Source organism: Salvelinus namaycush, chromosome 4 (assembly GCF_016432855.1).
Source record: "Salvelinus namaycush isolate Seneca chromosome 4, SaNama_1.0, whole genome shotgun sequence".
NCBI lineage: Eukaryota > Metazoa > Chordata > Actinopteri > Salmoniformes > Salmonidae > Salvelinus > Salvelinus namaycush.
Genome location: NC_052310.1, coordinates 52939050 through 52954305, shown reverse-complemented (window position 1 = coordinate 52954305; position 15256 = coordinate 52939050). Strand labels below are relative to the sequence as shown.

The 15256-nt window shown below is 42.4% G+C and overlaps 1 protein-coding gene across 2 annotated transcripts in view; it reads right to left on the bottom strand.

Moving 5' to 3' along the window:
• LOC120046610 (equilibrative nucleoside transporter 1-like) overlaps window positions 1–14908 on the bottom strand; it is a 56806-nt gene extending 41898 nt beyond the window's left edge. For both annotated transcript variants that reach the window (XM_038991984.1, XM_038991981.1), the window contains exon 1: window positions 14440–14908. The gene's annotated coding sequence lies outside the window, so the exon portion shown is untranslated. The remainder of the gene's footprint in view (window positions 1–14439) is intronic.
• Between the last annotated feature and the right edge of the window lie 348 nt (window positions 14909–15256).

Here is a 15256-nt window from a genome sequence, read left to right as displayed (position 1 = left end):
CCTATTTTTCAGTGGCAATTGACGAAACTATAAGTGACTAAATAGACCCAGGAAAAACTAACTAAACAAAAAAAAATGTATCTCTGTGACTAAAATCTGACTTAGTGGGCTGGACAAGTTTTTTGAGAGATTGAGAGCTTTTCAGTGATAAGCACAAACAATATTAGCAGCACAGATGCGCAATGCAGTTCTGTTCAGCAGTGGGAAGGACGCGGCACACACAGCCTCCATCAGCTGGTGAGCTGCAGGGCACTTTTCTATACTCAAGGGAGTATAGAAAAGTGCCCTGCAGCTCACCAGCTGATGGAGGCTGTGTCTTTGAATTTCTAGTCTTGCACTACCACCCCACTTTCCCCACTGCATTTCATAGCCAGGTTCTGTAGCCAAAGTATCCAAGTCTTTCTCTTTTCCTCTGAAAAAACGTCTTGATTCTAGCCCTCACCGTTCAAAAGATGTATGACCCACAATACTGGAACTACGTTTTTTTCTTTCTATCGTGCATTGGTGGCCCGCATTTTACATTTATAAAGCGTTCTAAAACTAGGCTACTTGCAGACCAGACCGTTAACCATTTGTTTAGGCTACACCTTGTTCAGTCATGTTACCTCATTAGCTAGCTATAGCTAACAACCTGGGCGTGTTCAGCAGGACGCAACGCTTTGGACCGTTCAGATAGAAACATGATATGTAGAACAAACATGCTTCTCTGACATGTTGAGAAAGGAATAACGTTGGCTCTATTCATGTAATTTCTATCTGCAATGTTCAAGAACGTTTTGCAACTGAACATGGCCCTGGTAACATTACCAGTAGCCAATTTGGTGGCACAGAAACAGAGGGATAGCAAACAATTTATTGAAAACAATTCCTCTTGCCACTACATTATATCTGAATGGGTGAATAACTTTATTTTGAGTTAATGTAGACCCAGTGACTCAGACTTGACCACTTGGACCAGATCTCGAGCACTGGGACTAGGACTTCAGCCATAGGGACTCATGACTTGACTCGGACTCGAGCACAGGGGACTTTGGACTCAATTCGGACTTGAGGTTTTGTGACTCGACTACATCACTGGGCAAAACGGTCATTAGCTCCTGTTCAAAGTCATTAACCCCCGTTCTACTTTTGGACACCAATGTGGCTGTGGGACGTTGATAACAATGGAGATGACGGGACCGAGTGATGGAGGTGCAAACAATACTTTGCAGGACCATCTTGTGATTGTGCTGCTACTCTCTCTCTGTGCTTGTTTTGAATGTAATGTGCAATATCTGTGTAGGCTGAATTAGGAATTTACATGGCCAGATATTTCTTAGATGTTTGATATTTCTGCTGTTTGGAAAAGAATCGGATGTTATGCAGAAAAATATGTAGGTAGGACATGGAAGTCAGTGATTGTTTGCTATAGGTTAATGAGGCAATACAGTACAGATGTGACTAAAATGAAAGGGCATTTAGCTGACTAAATTGGCCCACTTTTTGTCATTTTGACAATAACTAGACTAAATCATTATTTAAATAACTAAAATGTGACTAAGACTTAATGATATTTTTGCCAAAATGACTAAGACTAAAAAAAGAGTGCCAAAATGAACACTGTCTCTACGTGACATACCTGGCACAGGAATGGAGCTTCGGGAAGAAGTCATCACTAGGGATGCCCTAGACACTGCCGCAATTGCATCACCATATGCTAGGTTAGTAAATCTGAACACCCCCTATCTCTGTTCTGGTCTTACACAGATCTTAACTATATATGTAAGCTCAGTAGGTAGTGTATCTGGATGGAGGGGATATTTACTGTATATCGTTCTTCCCTCCCTTGAACCCTACTGTGGCTGGGTTACTTAGAACCCTATAACTCGAGCAACATTCTCAACCCTCGAAGGGCTGTACATCCTCTTACATTGTCCAGAAGTAATTAGATCAGTGGAGGCTAGTGGGAGGAGCTATATAGAAACCACATGTTTGACTCATTCCATTCCAGCCATTACAACGTGCCCGTCCTCCTATAGCTCCTCCCACCAGTCGCCACTGCATTACAAGACAGTTCTCTCCCCATCATCACCTAAACCGGTACCAAAGAAAGCAAGAGTGAGTTGCCAAGCACAGTGCTACAAACCCATTAGCACGGCTTGCATTACTGCCACTAACTGGACTGGAGGTAGACAGTGAAGGTATAAATCCAACCCAATAATCTCGTCTCCCTAAGGAAACTAAATACATTTTTAAATACTACATCCCATGAAGATTTCCCCAGCAGTTCACTTAATCCTGGCTCTTCAACCCCATTACTCCTCAAATCTAATAACAAAGAACAGTGGTTAAAAATAAGTGGCAAGTGTTGTGGAACAGGGAGAGTAAAAGAAGACACTTGTATAAGATCCAGGAAAAGGTGGGGGTAGTGAGCTGCCTTTCTCTCACATATTTCTGCCACTGAAATAGAACATGTTCCAATGTCTCCATCTCCTCCTGACAATGATCACACCTCCCAGTCAAATGTTTCCCCACCATTTTCAATGTACTATTTAGCCTTGTGTGTCCCAGTCTCAGCCTTGTGACTACACATTCCTCACTTCTCTCTCGGCCTGAGGACCTCCCTGCCCCCACCCTTTCCTGGATTTTATACAAGTGTCTTCTTTTACTCTCCCTGTTCCATAACACTTGCCACTTATTTTTAAACACTGTTTTTATTAATCCCTTGGCTTCTACTTTACTGATTGACAATGCCATCTCAACATTAGGATGTTTAAGAGCCTGCTTGGCAATAATATCCACTTCCTCATTCCCCTCTACTGTCACATGAACTGGTACCCAGAGGAATATCACAAATACCCCCATCTGTTTCACCCTATACAAACACTGCAAAACCTCATACAATACATCCCTACTGTATTGCTCTGAGACACATATGAATTTAAGCTCATCAGTGCTGCACAGGAGTCGGAGCAGATGACTACCCTGTCTGGCCCCACCTCCTCCACCCACTCTGCAGCCAATAGTATGGCCAACAACTCCATTCTGTAAATAGGCAAATGATCCGTTGCTCTTTTTGTCACAGCCACCTTAAACTCAGGAACACTAAATGCTGCTCCTGTCCTCCCTGTTTTAGGGTCCTTAGATCCATCTGTTAATATATTAAAGAAAGCATAGTATTGTGTTCTTAAATGTTCACTTACAACTGAATCTACTCCTTCCTCAACATCTCTTACCCTCTCAAGCAACCCTAGATATATCACTGGTTGAGGTAGAAACCAATGTGGGATAGCAGGAAGAACTACAGAGGGGCTAAACTCCCTCCCAAACAACCCCATCTCTCTCGCCATGCAATTGCCTATCCACCCAAAGCTTCTATTCAGATTTTGTTTATGGTCCCAGCACTCTAGGTGCACCTTTTTTGTAGGATGTGTAACCTTATGTCCTTGTAGATTTACCCAATATGTAATGGCTAGCTGTTGTCTTCTTAACCTTAACGGCATCTCTCCCTACTATACCTGCATCGCTGCCACCGGGGAGGTCCTGAGTGCTCCACAACATATTCTTAGGGCTTGGGCCTGGATAACATCTAGCTTTTTTAAAGATGTCTGAGCTGCTGATCCATATGCTATACTTCCATAATCCATTGATGACCTTAACAGTGCTATATATATCATTTCAATGCCATTCTGTCTGCCCCCCACTCCTTTCCTGACAAGCAACGCGTCACATTTAATATTTTCTTTCCTTTGACAACTACTCTGTTAATATGCTCCGCCCATGTCATTCGAGTGTCAAACCAGACCCCCAGGAACCTAAACCCTCCCACTATATCCAGATTCCTTCCATACAACTTCAAGTATATTTCCTCCCCAACCTTCCTTCTAGAAAACTGAAAACTTGAAGCCCCACCTGAGGAACCACTGCTCTACTTCACTAATCACTTCAACTCTTCTGGTCTATGGGTAATATTTCTCCCTCTCTTCCACAGCGCTCCATCATCCGCAAACAATGACCTCCCAATATCAGGTCTCACCTGAGAGAATACATCATCAATCATAATGGAGAACAACTAAGGACTAATGACACTTCCCTGGGGGTTACCATTATCCACCTCATAGATTTCTGATAGAGCTCCCCACCCTCACTTGTATTGATCGCCCAAAAATAAAATAATATATCTGGTTAAAAACCCTTCCTCCAACCCCCATGTTATCCAGCTTGATAAGTAGGCCTTCCTTCCACATCATATCATAAGCCTTATCTACATCAAAGAAAATGGCTACCACCACTTCCTTATTTGCCTGTGTCTTCTGTATGACTGACTCAAGGCACAGTACAGGATCCATCGTTCCCCTGCCTTTCCTGAACCTACTTTGATCTGGTGACATTAGTCCTCTGCTCTCCAAGAAGTAAGTCAGCCTTTACACTATCATTCTTTACATAAATGTACATACGTGAGATGTCAACGCTATCGGCCTATAGCTTGAAGGACTTGTAGGGTCTTTCCCAGGTTTCCGTATTGGCACCCCTACCACCTGCTTCCAACTTCCATGCAGTTTCCCTTCCTGCCACACCTTATTGTAAAGGTCCAATACTTTCCCCATTGCTGTGTCACTGAGATGAGCCATCATGATGTATTATATCTCACCCTTCCCAGGAGATGTTACCCCAGCTTTAGCTAATGCTCTTTTTATCTCAATGTATCCCCCACCATCACTCTCTGATCAAGGACTCCCGGATGTTCTCCTCTGACCCTCTCTCTCCCAAGCTGCCTCTTCTGTCAGATTATTTGAGCTGTGCACCTTCACAAATGCCTGGGCTAACATCTCTGCCTTCTCTATCTCTCACTGCAACAATTTCCCCACTTTTCAGCACAGGGAGATCCCAATCGCTTCTGACCCCACTCATCCTCTTAATCATCCCCCATACCTCTCCCACAGGAGTGGTCCTGCCTATGTTTCCACAGAACCGGCTCCAATACTCAGCTGTCCTTGTGATCCTCCTTACTACTGCTTGTGCTTGTTTATTCTAAATCAGGTGCTGGTAATTATGGGACCTTTTCAACATTCTGAAAGTGCTGTTCTTATTCTTCACTGCTACTCTCCACTCCACCAGAGGACTGCATTACTCTTTCTCCCCCCTGTACCCATAGGAATCACCTGCCTTGCACTTGAGATCTTGAGATCAAAATAAGATCCAGAGCAGATTCATTTCCAGTTACTGGGTCAACCCTGGTCCCGCCGCCGTCATTAAGACTCACAAGCCCTTTCTCATCCAGTAGTTCCTCCAACACAGTTCCATTGACATCAGTCCATAACCCTCCCCAGAGCGTACTATGAGGATTAAAATCCCCACACCACATTACCCGTCTCCTATCTTGACCTTCTACATTCCCAAGGGCCAGCAACTCCATTCTCTTACACGGGTTGTAAAAATTCACTATTACCATATTCCCCCTCACAACCACACCTCTACCACTACATTCGCCTGTTCAACTCCCTCTCCCACACACTTATATGGGATCCCCCACTTTATAAAGGTAGCACCACCTCCTCCTCCCCCTACCACCCTATCTCTACGGACTGCAACATAACCTTGTAATACAAAATCTAGAGTAGGTTTTAGCCATGTCTCCTGGAGACATATCACACCAGGTTTGGCTGGTAACTCTTCAAGAAACTGTTTGAACTTTTGCCCATTAGCCATCAAACTTCTGGCATTCCATTGAAGGATTAACACCATAAAAATGCAAATGAACCAATACATGATTCCTGGCTGGACTGATTCTCAGTCTTATTGAGGTCATCCTGTACATTTTTCTATGTCAGTCCTGTGAGCCCAAGATACCTCACTGCCTGCTCCACTATGGTCTTTATCTTCTTAGTCCTCGGTTCTAATTTTTCTGTGCAATCAATTTCTGCTGTCACAAATGTAACAACCTTCCTCATGTCTTCTACCAGTCTTGTGTTCTCCACCATTCTGCTCCCTCCATCACACCCAACCTGCATCTCAATCTGTCCTGGAATACCTGCTCTTCTAGGTGCCCCGATTTGTTTCTGCGTTAAATACCATCACTGCTTCTGCATACGAGATGTTACACTCACTCCTTACCTGCTGCACTTCCACCTGTCTTTTCATCACTGTCGTGACGTTACTAACATTAATCTGATTTATTTATCGAATCAACTAACTATGTTTAATTGTTTACCCAATTTAAATTAATCATGTAACAATTAAGTCATTAGGATTTGGGGCACCATGGTAGAAGTTGTTTATAGAGTTACCATCTCCTGAATTCAACTCTAAAAGATGTGTATGTGTGTGTTTATATATCGATAACAGTCAAATATTAATCATTACCTCATATCAGTCTCATTCTGAACATCACAGCCAACTTGAATCCGCAAGAACCCCAGCCTTTTCTGATTATTCAGTTCTACACATTGATTTAATTATTTATTTACTAACTAACAACACAGAATACACTTACACACTTACATGAGACAAAAGTCCCTAGTGGACTGACAAGATATGATGGCTTATTACACAGAGATGAAAAAAGGGGTGGGGAAAATAGATAGGGAGAAAGGGACATTTATCGTACATTTGGTAAATACTCTCATAGTAACCATATATCTTGCACATGAGCCACCTCCCATTTGGGTAAGAAATGCAATGTATTTACTTAGATGTCTCTCTGTTGAAACCTCTTTGGGGAATGGCTCGATGGGTGTAAGGTCACAATGTCCTTCTTAGTTTTGGTCTTGTAGTGGAGTGTTCAAATAGAACAGATACTCAGCGATTGTCTTAGATGGGATTTTCTTCCTTCCCTCCTCGTGTCTTTAGTCAAAGTTCAAGATCCCTTCACAGGTCTCGTGAGTTTTTCTTCACCTCGTGTTGAGTTTCAGAGTTTCCAACATTTTCTACGTGTAGCCACAGCTTCACGTCTGGTGGTCTGAATATGTTCATTCTTAGCGAGTCCTTTTAAGCTCTCTTGTCAAAGGGCGGTTCCATCACACTGACACGCTCTGACCTCATTCGGGGTGTGGCTTAGTTAACCTGTCTGGGAACGGGGTTCTGCTAGCAGCCAATGACATTGCAGGGCGCCAAATTCAATCAACAGAACTCTCATAAATCAAATTTCTCAAACATACACGTATTAGGCACCATTTTAAAGATAACATTTTCGTTAATCCAGCCACAGTGTCTGATTTCAAAAAGGCTTTACAGCGAAAGCTCCCCAAACGATTATGTTAGGTCACCACCAAGTCACAGAAAAACACAGCAATTTTTCCAGCCAAAGAGAGTTGTCACAAATAGCAGAAATATAGATCAAATTAATCACTAACCTTTGATGATCTTCATCAGATGACACTCATAGAACTTCATGTTACACAATACATGTATGTTTTGTTCGATAAAGGGAATATTTATATCCAAAAATCTCATTTTACATTGGCGTGTTATGTTCAGTAGTTCCAAAACATGCGGTGATTTTGCAGAGAGCCACATCAATTCACAGAAATACTCATTATAAACATTGATAATAGATACAACTATTATACATGGAACTTTAGATAAACTTCTCCTTAATGCAACCGCTGTGCACAGCCTTTTTTAGTTCTGCCACAAATCTTCTATAGGATTGAGGTCAGGGCTTTGTAATGGCCACTCCAATACCTTGACTGTTGGCCTTAAGCCATTTTGCCACAACTTTGGAAGTATGCTCTTTGTCATTGTTCATTTGGAAGACCCATTTGCGACCAAGCTATAACTTCCTGACGGATGTCTTGAGATGTTGCTTCAATATATCCACATAAATTTCCTAGGTAGGTCTACAAGAATTGGACTAAAGGCTGCTATATCCATAGATTTGTCGACCAATTCCTCCACCCATAATGCACTCTTTAAATAGCCTACCTCCGTGTCAATGAAGGGCTGTTAAGTTAAAACCAGGACTCGAATTGAGGGGGAATGAGAGGGTATGCCCTCTGCCTATCAACTTCAGGTGCCGACAGAGATGGCCGCCTCGCTTCGCGTTCCTAGGAAACCTTTATGACACCTTCCTATGCAGTATTTCGTTTTTGTATGTGTTATTTCTTACATTGATACCCCAGGTAATCTTAGGTTTTATTACATAGTCGGGAGGAACTATTGGATATAAGAGCAACGTCAACTCACCAACATTATGACCAGGAATACGACTTTCCCGAAGCGGATCCTCTTTGTCCTACCACCCAGGAAAATGGATCGGATCCCAGCCGACGACCCAAAACAACGACGCCGATGAAGGGGCAGACGGAGCGGTCTTCTGGTCAGGCTCCGTAGACGGGCATATCGCGCACCGCTCCCAAGCATACTACTCGCCAATGTCCAGTCTCTTGACAACAAGGTAGACGAAATCCGAGCAAGGGTAGCATTCCAGAGAGACATCCGAGACTGTAACGTTCTTTGTTTCACGGAAACATGGCTCACTCGAAACATGCCATCTGAGTCGGTACAGCCACCTGGTTTCTTCACGCATCGCGCCGACAGAAACAAGCATCTCTCTGGTAAGAAGAAGGGCGGGGGTGTATGCTTTATGATTAACGAGACGTGGTGTGATCATAATAACATACAGGAACTCAAGTCCTTTTGTTCACCTGACTTAGAATTCCTCACAATCAAATGCCGACCGCATTATCTACCAAGAGAATTCTCTTCGATCATAATCACAGTCGTGTAAGCAGACACATCGACGGCCCTGAAAGAACTTCATTTGACTCTATGTAAACTGGAAACCACATATCCTGAGGCTGCATTTATTGTAGCCGGGGATTTTAACAAGGCTAATCTGAAAACAAGGCTCCCCAAATTCTATCAGCATATCGATTGTGCAACCAGGGCTGGCAAAACCCTAGACCACTGTTATTCTAAATTCCGCGACGCATATAAGGCCCTCCCCCGCCCTCCCTTCGGAAAAGCTGACCACGACTCCATTTTGTTGCTCCCAGCCTATAGTCAGAAACTAAAACAGGAAGCTCCTGCGCTCAGGTCTGTTCAACGCTGGTCAGACCAATCGGACTCCACGCTTCAAGATTGCTTCGATCACGTGGACTGGGATATGTTCCGCATTGCGGCGAACAACAACATTGACGAATACGCTGATCCGGTGTGCGAGTTTATTAACAAGTGCTGATTATGTTGTACCCACAGCGTCTATTAAAACATTCCCCACCCAGAAACCCTGGATTAATGGCAGCATTCGCGCAAAACTGAACGCACGAACCACTGCTTTTAATCCGGGCAAGGTGACTGGAAACATGACCGAATACAAACAGTGTAGCTATTCCCTCCGCAAGGCAATCAAACAAGCTAAGCATCAGTACAGAGACAAAGTGGAGTCGCAATTCAACGGCTCAGACACGAGAGGTATGTGGCAGGGTCAACAGTCAATCACGGACTACAAAAGAAAAACCAGCCCCGTCGCGGATCACGATGCCTTGCTCCCAGACAGACTAAACAACTTTTTTGCTCGCTTTGAGGACAATACAGTGCCACTGACACGGCCCGCTACCAAAACCTGCGGGCTCTCCTTCACTGTAGCCAACGTGAGTAAAACATTTAAACGTGTTAACCCTCGCAAGGCTGCAGGCCCAGACGGCATCCCCGGCCGCATCCTCAGAGCATGCGCAGACCAGCTGGCTGGTGTGTTTACAGACATATTCAATCAAGCCTTATCCCAGTCTGCTGTCCCCACATGCTTCAAGAGGGCTACCATTGTTCCTGTTCCCAAGAAAGCTAAGGTAACTGAGCTAAATGAATATTCAAGCAGCAGTGACATTTTCATGTGTTCTCATACATGGTACATTACACCTATTTTTGTTGAATTGAGGTGGATACTTAGTTAATTATTTCACCACCTTAAGACGCTTTCGGATTCGACTAGCTTACAGTACATTCGGAAAATATTCAGAACCCTTGACTTTTTCCACATTTTGTTACGTTACAGCCTTATTCTAAGATGGATTTTTTTTTTAATTAAGTAATTCATTTACACAAATTCTGCAGCATTGAAGGCCCCCAAGAACACAATGGCTACAGGTTCACCTTCCAACAGGACAACGACCTAAGCACACAGCCAAGACAACCCAGGAGTGGCTTCGGGACAAGTCTCTGAATGTCCTTGAGTGGCCGAGCCAAAGCCCGGACTTGAACCCGATTGAACATCTCTGGAGAGACCTGAAAATAGCTGTGCAGCGACACTCCCCATCTAACCTGACAGAGCTTGAGAGGATATGCAGAGAAGAATGGGATAAACTCCCCAAATACAGGTGTGCCAAGCTTGTAGCGTCATACCCAAGAGCACTCAAGGCTGTAATTGCTGCCATAGGTGCTTCAACAAAGTACTGAGTAAAGGGTCTGAATACTTATGTAAATATGATTTATTTTTTATTTTTACAAACCCGCTTTTGCTTTGTCATTATGGGGTATTGTGTGTAGATTGATGGGAAAAACAATAATACATTTTATAATAAGGCTGTAACGTAAAACAAAATGTGGAAAAGTCAATGGGTCTGAATACTTTCCAAATGCATTGTATTTCCTGACTGCTCTCCATCCACTATCTGAGTAAGAGGGTCTGCAGTGCCAGGTGGGACGCAGGGTGAAAAAAATGCCATTACTCAGGAATTTTGAAAGAACATTGTCACTCAACCGTGAATATCTTGGCTGTCCACCGCAGCATACGTAAGAGGATAGTGAGTTTTAACCACAATTAGGCAAACACTCAAATACCTTAGCAGACCCTCCCTGGCAGTATGGCTGTAATAAAGGGATGATTTTGTGAAGCAGTCAGAAGTTGGCAGCTTGCTCAGTAGGGTAGTCCCTTAGCTGACTACTGCACAGCTAGACCATGGAATGTGCCTCCATAACAAGCTGATACCAAAGGCACCTGGCCGGCGAGAGGTCAAGACTGTAATTCAAACCTGAAAATATCAGACTTAATTAAAACCTACGACACCCCTACCCTCATCTGAGGGCTTATTGAAACAATTGTTTTCAGTCAATTCTATGCCTTTCCGTTTTCAAGGAATATGACAAATAACTGCAATTGGTTACAATTTTGCAATATCTAAATATCACAAAATCTAGCCTACAAAGACAATAAACATCAGATAGTAATACTCTGCATACCAGGCTGAGCCAGTGCATCCTGTGCATTTTCTATCTGAAAAACAACCTCAAGCTTATTTTCATATCCTCGATCCATCAGAAAGTGTCTGCTGATTCTTGGAGCGCTCCCCCCAAAAACCTCAGATAGCTCCACACAGCGATGAGCCAACATTAGTGCAGCATCACATTACTGTGCAAGTTATATCCTGTTGGCTGTTCTGTTTGGAAGTTACGCCCTCTATATAAAGAGCTCTTGGCTCAAAGCACTCAGATCAGAGCTGGTGGATTATTGTTTGTTTGTGAGCTGTGGGGGTTTGGGATGGACTCTGGGGATGAGAGCCGGCACAATGTTGACTGTGAAGACCCTTGCCATTAGTCTACTGCTGTGCTGTGCTGCACATAAAAAGGGTTAGTTAGTAGGACTCTAGATTAATGTGCCCTGATGCTGATGTGCCATGAGTTCCAGGGATGTCTGTTGGCTTTTTGGGAACTCCTTATACCTGCAGAGTTTCAAACCCAAAACATGTGATCTTTCCCAGCAATAAGTATTCTGTCTGTGGCAGGGATTTTGGCAGTGCAGCTCAGACATTTTAGGCCCTGTAATAGCCCTTTGGCCACAATTATCTAATTGAGTAAAAACCACCTGAGGTCGCAAAACAATAAGGTTAAATGTAAATGTTGTATGTTATGACACTGTGTAATGTAATATCAAATGGTAATGCTATGATGTTAGAATTACAACTGAGTTATGATTATGTAATAACAAGGTTATTATATTATTACACATGAGAGGTCTGAAAAGTTATCTTCCCATTGGTACAGAGCTAGCAACCTTAAAACCTCTTAGATGTAAAGTCCCCTGTTTAGGGTACTGTGGTCCTTGTACCGGTTCCGACCGACATTTTCGCTTATAAATCAACCTGTGGACACCGTTGATCGAAATGGCTTGCATTGAGTAATAGCCCTGGTTCCCATGGACACAGTTGTTACAGTATATTTTTGGAGCATGTGTCACGTAGGATGTCAAATCTAAAACCACTTGAACCTGGGATGTATTTTACAGTTATAAGGAAGGTGAAATGTTATAGTTAGTGGTTTTATAATTTGATCATACTATATTTAGAAAGCATATAAGTCATTTTAAGCCTTATTCATACAGTTTTGTTGTATAGGAAATACAGTCCCTTCGGAAAGTATTCAGACCCCTTGACTTTTTCCACATTAAGTTACGTTAGTCGTTATAGTTTTTTTCCTTCATCAATCTACATACAATACCCCTTAATGACAAAGTAAAAATAGTTTTTTAGACATTTTTGCAAGTGTATTACAAATAGAAAACGTATATCACATATACATAAGTATTCAGACCCTTTACTCAGTACTTTGTTGAAGCACCTTTGGCAGTGATTAGAACATTGAGTCTTCTTGGGTATGACGCTACAAGCTTGGCACACCTGTATTTGAGTTTCTCCCATTCTTCTCTGCAGATCCTCTCAAGCTCTGTCAGGTTGGATGGGGAGTGTCGCTGCACAGCTATTTTCAGGTCTCTCCAGAGATGTTCAATCGGGTTCAAGTCCGGGCTTTGGCTCGGCCACTCAAGGACATTCAGAGACTTGTCCCGAAGCCACTCCTGCGTTATCCTGGCTGTGTGCTTAGGGTTGTTGTCCTGTTGGAAGGTGAACCTGTAGCCATTATGTTCTTGGGGACCTTCAATGCTGCAGAAATATTTTGGTACCATTCCCCAGATCTGTGACTTGACACAATCCTGTTTCGGAGCTCTAAGGAAAATTCCTTCAACCTCATGGCTTGGTATTTGCTCTGACATGCACTGTCAACTGTGCAACCTTATATAAACAGGTGTGTGCCTTTCCAAATCATGTTCAATCAATTGAATTTACCACAGGTGGACTCCAATCAAGTTGTAGAAAAGTCTCAAGGGTGATCACTGGAAACAGGATGCACCTGAGCTCAATTTGGAGTCTCATAGCAAAGGGTCTGACTACTTATGTAAATAAGGCATTTCTGTGTATTATTTTGAAGACATTTCCTAAAATTTCAACAAAAACTGTATTTGCTTTGTCATTATGGGGTATTGTGTGTAGATTGCTGAATATTTGTATTTATTTAATCCATTTCAGAATAAGGCTGTAACGTAACAAAATGTGGAAAAAGTCAGGGGGTCTGAATACTTTCCAAACGCCCTGGACGTCATAAAATATATAATATTTGTACTATGTACTTGAGCTTGTGTCCTCAAAAGTGACGACACCTCAGCAATTTATAACTAGAGTATGCAGCATTACTAGCTATTGTTTATGGTCCTCTCATAATAAATAATTTCTTTCAGGGATTACGTAGATTACATATAGTTACATTAAATTAAAGGCAGTGAAGTACTTCATGTTATTTAGGATGTTGCAGCTGAACATTTTGAAATGGCAGCATCCTGATCCTCAGGACTGTTGATAGAGCATACAGCTGAGAATGCTATCTCACTACAAATTACTTTGAGCAAATGCTTATCAGAGAGAAGCACATTATAAAAGAGGGAGAGGTTTGAGTCAATAAGAAGTGTCTACAGTCATGCTCATGGAGATCCTATTAAATTACTAGAGAGGCCATGTCATAAACCCTCAAAGTTCCAGAATGGGGTGGAAATAGCAGCCATGTTGGCCAGGGAGAAATCCACACCAGTCTAATTGGAATTAATGGCAGTAGAGACATAATACTGATTATATGGTCGTGCTACTATGTCATGTATTCTATAGGGGATATTTTGTTAACTCTCGTGCTCCCCCTGTAAAGACAACACACACAGTATGGGGATGTGTCATTGGGTTGTGTAGCCTACTGGCCTCTATGCAAAGTTGTTTAAAATAATACAATATCCTACAGCTAATCAAACATTAGTCCTGTCTCTCTCTCTCTCTCACACACATACACACACACAAAATGTGAAATGATCAATTATAGGTTTACTAATGCTTACTAAGGTAACGGTGCATTCGCATGTCATTTCGAGGTAGCGCAGTGCATTATTGTTACCATTAGAACTTCAGCTATAAACATATGCTATTTGTGATCTAGGCTACTCCGTACAGTTTACATGCACAGTGTTTGGTAAATTTGTTTGTTAAAATAATTTAATCCCAAAAACTGTGCATCGAAATTATTAGAAGTTTCTCTGACAAACGCTTGGCTACATCATTCGGATTCTACTCATATCCTCTCCCCAATTAGACTCTTAAGAGCGTTTGGCATGTGCAGTTTCAGAGTTCGTTATAAGTAAAACGATTTACTTACATGAAATGTGGTGGGATGCTATCACATTCAAACGCGCTCAATTTTCGCCACAAAGTTGGTGGGTGTTATTCTTTTGACCCAACAGATTTGCTCCAGTTGTCGACTCGAGTCATTTGTCCAAAAAAATTGCAAACTGGGGCTGCATTCATTCCTAAAGCGGTATGGTGGTGGTGACGGCGGGGCGCACATGCAAATAAGCAGGGGACCCGGCTGTTCCAAATTCCACCAGAAACAGGGATTTTTACAAATCCAGGATTTAAATAATTTTGCCTACCTACTTTAAGAATTTGCATCATAACATGTACTGAAGTTTATTGGCTTACAATGGAACGTTAGCCTACACAGATGTGGCATTGAACACTATCCATTCTGATGATAAGCATCCTAATATGGGAAAAACAAAGCCAGAGCAAACTCAATGTTTGAAGCAAACCTCCCTGTGAACACTGGCGGAATTAGCATTAGACAGAATATGCAATTGCCTGCCTTATAGGCCTCATCATCAAGGGGCGTCATGAGCTGGGCATAAAAAAAAACATTAAATCAACACTTTTGTGTTTGTTTTACTAATTTCCCCGCTTGAGCCCCCCCCCCATGCTCTGCTTAAGGCATATATATATATACAAATACACCATGACAGCGCAATACACAAGGGGTGGAACAGTGGCAAAGGTACCCACAGGACAAACATAATATTAGTCTGAGGAGAGATTAAATAGCATTAATACAACAAAAATAATTCTAAACACACCTTTAGTTTACACCAAAGTTAAACAGATGTATTTTTTCTTCGTAATAAGCAGGAGTAATATATGTA